Source organism: Tasmannia lanceolata, unplaced genomic scaffold, assembly GCF_043159265.1.
Source record: "Tasmannia lanceolata isolate RefF3 unplaced genomic scaffold, GAP_Taslan_0.1 ptg000019l, whole genome shotgun sequence".
Classification (NCBI taxonomy): domain Eukaryota; kingdom Viridiplantae; phylum Streptophyta; class Magnoliopsida; order Canellales; family Winteraceae; genus Tasmannia; species Tasmannia lanceolata.
Window position 1 is genome coordinate 15,160,705 of NW_027518696.1, and position 6,568 is coordinate 15,167,272.

The window sequence follows — 6,568 nt, forward strand, 5'->3', positions numbered from 1 at the left end:
GAGAGAAATAAGCTTTCAAGGAGAGATCCAAGAGAAGAGCACAAGGTTAGTAGATTTTGAGTTTTCTTTGAAAATCTAGCCTAAAATGGAAAATCTAAGTGGAAAATGCTTAAAAATGGTTAGATCTAGCAACCTAGTGCTAAAATCAACCAAAATATGTTTAAAATCATGTCTCATATAAAGATCTAAAGCAATTCACTTTAGATTCTAAGTTTTAGTTGAATTTCGATGTAAAAATGATAAAATAAAGTGCTGTCCGGTTCATTTTTACCATTTTTCATCAATTTTCAGTTGGAATTCATAAAATTTTCTCACAAGGAGGTGTAGAACTCGTTTAGATCTTCGATTTGGCATATAATGGCCCAAAATTGGCCATGAAACGAAGAAGTTATGCCAATTTTAAGATTTCAGCTGATAATTAGGGTTAAAATGATGAATTCTTGGATGATTTTTGTGAAAATCTTAAGATCTGATGTGTTAGGCTTTGGAATTCAAAATTTTATATGTTAATATGTGTGTGATGTGAATATTCAGTGAAATCCATGATAGATCTAGGGTTTTGATGTGGACTGCTCTTGCAAGATGTTGAAAAACTTAAAAAATATATGCTATCCAGATTTATTTTTTGAGTTTTTCACTAAAATCCGGTTAGAACTGAGTTTTGTACTTCACAGTAGAGTTGTAGAGCTTGTCGAGATCTTCGATTTGGTGTATAATGGCCCAAAATTGGCCAAACAATGAAGAAGTTATGGCCGTTTTAAAAATTTTAGCTCAAAATTCGGTGAAAAATGGTGAATCTATGTGTGTTTTTGTGAAAATTTCTTAAAGATCTTCAAAACTGAAACTAACATGGCTAGATCTAAGCCTAATCAGCATGTATTATCATATATTTATGTTAAATTCACATAGATCTTGTGTTTCAATGAAATTTTGATGTGAAATGTTATGAAATTGTATTGAATTACATGCTGTCCAGATTTCATTTTAAAATTTTCACTAAAATTCGGTTAGATCTAGCAAAAGTGTACACACGGAAGTTGTATATTTTTTCTGAGATCTTCGATTTCACATCTTCTGGGCCTTGTAACGAAAATGTATGATGATTTTAAGATATCAGTCAAAAACACTACATTTTCAGATTTTGACTTGATCGGAAATGGCCATTTTTCGGCCACTTCCGGCAAGATCCATCCAAAATTGTCAACGGAGAAAAGTTTATTTGATCGATTTACTAAACCTTTGTAGTTGAACATTTTTCTTGAAAAGTTATTTTTGGTCTCCTGTTTTGCAAAACCAAATCAGAACTTTTGAAAAGCAAAACTGCAGAATTGAAATATGAAATCAGCCCAAAGATGGCCGTTTTCCAACCACTTCCGACAAGAATCAACCAAAGTGCGTAACTAATCAAATGTTTCCTAATGTGTCTCCTACAGCTTAGATGCGTATCACTTTTGCTAGTTTTGCCATTTGGATAGTGTAATTTTAAATACAAATGTTCAGCTTCCATGTAAAATGAAAATACGTGCTTTTGATGCTTGATTCATGCTTAGCCTATAGGGCGATGAAGGAGTTAGCCCAAGCCCATCCTTAGGGGACTTATTTAGTCCGAGTAGCTCTCCCTTCTCTCATTTAGAAGAATTGTTAAGTCTTTTAGACGTGTTTAAACCATAGAATCCTTCGTTCATTGCAAAGGGCGATGAAGGCGTTAGCCCAAGCCCATCCTTAGGGGACTACCTTAAGTCCTAGGAGCATTCCACTCTTGTATTTAGATGATCCTCTTATTCTTTTTAGATACCTTTAAATCTTAGGCCCTTTTCTTCATTGCAGGGGCAATGAAGGCGTTAACCCAAGCCCATTTTTAGAGGACTTGCCTAGTCTTGATAGCGTTCTCTTCTTTCTTTGAGAAGACTTTTCAGTCTTTTAGACATGCACCCTTGAACATTAGAATCTCCTCTCTCATTGCAAAGGCAATGAAAGAGTCATCTAGAGCCCCATTCAGGGAGACAAGCTATGTCTCGTGTAAACAAAGTCACACCCATCTAGAGAGACATGTTTTGTCTCATAGAAAAGCTTACCCTCAGGGAGACAGGCTATGTCTCATGCAGAAAAATCATACCTTAGGGAGACAAGCTATGTCTCAAGTAAATCAAGTCACACTCTTATAGGAGACAAGCCATGTCTCATATAAAAAGTCATATCCTTTAGAGACATGCTTTCTCACTAGATGTTCATTCTTATGTAGGGAAACTCGCTCAGTCTCATTCTCTTGTCAATTCTTCTCTTCTAGGAGACAGGCTATGTCTCATTGATCTTAATGGTTATTTTTATTTGAGAGACATGCTTTGTCTCATCTGCACACTCTTTCAGAGAAGAGCAGCGCAAGACTTCATTTTGATTTAGTTCTTCTCCCTTCTCTTAGGGTCTAACTCAGTCTTCTTTGGTTTTCACACCTTCTCAGGATTTCATCCATTCTATCATCTATTTGAGACACCGATTTGCTTGTTTAGGACAACCCTTAGGCTAAAAGAGTTCTGTCTTTTCATCTGACACTTCTCCAGGCTATGGATCACAGGAGTGTTCTTTTCGTTCTGGTTGTCTCCTTATTTCCCTTTGGCTAAAAGGGTTAAAACTCTTGAAAATCCAAAACATCAGAAACTCGAAAAAAGCAAAAACATTAAAACATTTCAAAACAGCAAAAACACTTGAAAAACATCTGAAAAACCAAAAGCATTCTAAAATGTCTTGAGTCATTAGGAGTAGTTAGGAGAGTTTGTTTCCGAACTATGTTGGCTTGATCCTCTTCCACGGGGTACGTAGGCAGCTTGGGATCCTTATCCCAAGTTCAGTCAAACCTTTAAAAAATAAACATTTTCCAACCTTCCAAAAATACAAAAATTCTTCGCAAATTGTTTTCGAAAAGATCTTCCCCTAGAGTTAGGGGTCTGTCTTAGATCTTTAGGGTGTCTTAGAGTTAGGAGTCTGTCTTGGTTGTGTTTGTTCTAGAGTTAGGAGTCTGTCCTAGCTAGGAGTATGTTACGCCTCTGTCCGGTCAGTTGGTGATCCACTTTGCCGATTGATGACTAGACTAGGATGCGCTAGTGAACCCATTGTTTTCTCTAGGGATACAGCCTAGTTATACATAAGATGTAGGGCCCACCTGCATTAGACTAGGTTAACTTGCATCTAGTTAGGGCATTAGGGAGTTCTACAAATTCACCACTCACTTAAAGTTAAATAATCGCAAGAAGCTTTAAGAATAGGTCAAGTCCTCTAGGTCGAGTCTAGGATAACAGTTCTAGATGTGTTAGGCATCATAGTTTAGAATAGGGCGACTACATTGTCTTGATTCCTGTAAGAGGCGGGGATACGTAGGCTTCTTTGGATGAATATCAGATCATCTAAAGACTCGGGCTTAAGCATTAGAGTCTTAGGGTCTGTTGTTAGCACTTTAGGGCTTGTTTTTTTATATTGATGATAATTTTTGCATAGGATCATGATAGTGTATGTTCATTTCTTTGCTTATTCACATGCTTAGCTGCAGCTTACCTGTTTATTCACATGCTTAGTTGTAGTAGTTACTTGCTTACTCACATGCTTAGAGATAGTTCTTTATTCACTTATTATTATTATTGTTATCATCTACTGACGTTTGTTCACTGTGCATATCTCTTTAGTTATGGTTGTGCATGTGTATGTTTACCGCTTTCTTAGATGCGTTGTGTTAGGATTAGATATGATTGATAGAGATTAGTAACATGGTTATTTGTTATTGGATCAACACTAGTATTCTACGCCTCTCTGAGAGACGGCGAATTCTAGTATTCATTCTAATAATAGATGAAACTGGTACTAACTCTCTTTAGGTGTGGATGTTAGACATGATGTATGGAGACAGGTAGCAGGGTTATCTAGTATTTGATTGACTCTAGTCTTCTCCGCCTCTCTGAGAGACGGTTGATTCTAGTATTTTTTTCAATGTCAGATAATTATGATATCACTTCTCCTTAGGACTTATGTGTTTTATTTTCTTTATCCCTCCCCGAGACATGCATGGTTAGATAGACGTCTTCTTGGGGATATTCGTTCCCTTTCATATGGTTTTCGTCCAAAATTCTTCAAAATGAATAAATAAATGGCATAAGAGACCAAGTGCTTGCACTTGGTGGATGAGGTGCTCTTCGAACCTTCCAAATCTGTAACCAGGCACGAACCTTTTACAGCTCTGGTTATCCATTACAACAGAGCATAGTATGGGTTCCAGGGCCGACTTCCCTGGATGACGACTCTTCTTTGTTTAAGGTACGTCTCGATTCCAGGCTAGTCCCCGAATCAAGAGGTATCTCATTTTACATCGCCACTCATGTTGTGAGAGGCACTCTTTCGAGAGTTCCTTGGTAGAGCTCTCCTTCACGAGTGGAGATCTCAGAGGATCAACGTGGATCTCGTATCCACACCACCTTCCTCGGGATCGGGGTCCACACTCCACAACTCAACGGTACCAAACCGAGGGTGAATTTTGGGCAACTTAGTGCTTTCGCACTAGGGATATTCTCCGACCTTAAGGTGAATCATCCAAAGGGGCAAAACTCATATATATATGCCTTATCATATAAGGCCATGTACATCAGCAACATTGATGTATATTTTCGTCATTGGTCGAATCAAGAGCCGCCATCATCTTCTAAACCATCTGAAGCATCTCCATGCCACGGTTGATTTGATTCGTTCGCCGGCCTCCAAATGAACGATCAGATCTTCAATTGAAGTTATATGAACATGAAATAAACTACTCTAGTGTCCTACACTAGCCTAGGTAATCTATACATCATGATCAAATCTCCATGGGAAACCAGTTGTCCGCACAACTGTCCAGAGGGAGTATAACAATTAATTAAAATTAAAATTAATACATTGCGGACAATATGTGGGACAAACCATGAATGGAAATAATTAACATCCACATCAGCACATAACACATAAAATAAACTCATGCTTGAAAGTGCACGAGTTGAGGTCCAAACTTCCTTTCTGCCCAATATTCACCTTAAGCGATTATTTCGCACTTTTAATGGGTTGATTAATTTTTAATTGATATACAACCAATCTGATTTCCTTTAGAATCATCATAAAAAACTTTTATATGATATAAGAAATCATCATAAAAAATTTTACGCTAAAACAAGATCGTTTGATAGGAAAAACAAAAATTTGTCCTATACCGGGGACATAATCCGGATAGCATGACCTTTCGGATAATTTTGAGTGGGATTCAACTATCCGAAAGACCTACCATGGTTCTGATCATGCTACAAACTCCCCAAGACATTGCTTGAAAAATTCATGCCTGGGTTACAGGTTTTTCAAACTTGTTTGGGGTGAAAATCAAAAACCCGTTTTGATTTTCGCACCAAAATTTCAGCAATTCAAGCAAATTACATGCAACTTCAAAAAATCATATCTCCGAATCTGCCCTTCGGATTTTGATGATTCTTGATGCATTGGATTCGTATTCGAGTGTGCTATCCAGCCATGTTAAGCGATCATCCGAAAAATCCAGCAAGTAGATCAGATCCGCCGTTTTCTAAAATAGTCCTATGTCTATTAAAATCACATAAAAACTAAGAACCTTGGATAGCCGGGATAAATGTATGGGCTCACAGCGGGTAGCCTCATGATCTATCTTTGGTTCGTTAGCCTCCTAATCTATTCCCTAGTTGCTCTGATACCACTTGTTAGAAAGGGTCGTATAACCCCCGGGCAAAATCGCTATGCACAGCGGAATCTCATCTCATAGTATAATAATAAGTTTTCAATTTCGCCCTTAGCCTAGGATTTTTAGGAACTAGATTATAATTTTTGGTGATAAAATAAATAGATAAAAGTCATACCTTTAAAGTAGTTACCATGAAGAAGTTCGTCTGCTTGATCTACTCCTCGAATCGTCACGAATGAACCCTTCGTCGCGAACGCCGCAAGTTGATCCGATGGGATCCTTTGATTTTGCACAAGAAAAATAGAACAATATTTGTTCTATGTTAAGAACTGATCCAAATCAGCCCTTTTGAATTTGGGAATCTAAAGTATAGATGGAGCTTTTACTTTTTATTTCAATCTAGATCTTTTAATGAGAACTAGTATTGAACTTGAGAAGCACCAAAGAGAGAAAGAGATGGACGTTTTATTATTATACAGAGGAACAAAATTTTCACTCTCCCCTTAAAATTATCTTGGACGTTCCAATCTATGTAGTGTTTTTATAGAAATCCAAATTCAAAATCCCAAATCCCTCAAAACACTCATAATAGAGATTTAGTTCAACTAGGAAACAATGTTTCCATAAATTGGTAACTACAACACAAAGCCCAACTAGAGTTGGACATTTTTCTCTCCCTAAAAATATGTGATATAGTTTAGTAGCTTTCCAACTCCTAAAAGATCTCCCCTCTTTTTGGATAAGGATGAAATTTAATTTTGTAGGGCACATAATCTAACAAATAAGTTATCTACACCCTAGGCTTAAAATTCAACGAGGGCCACATTGTTTGGGTGATCCAAAGCATTCATTTGA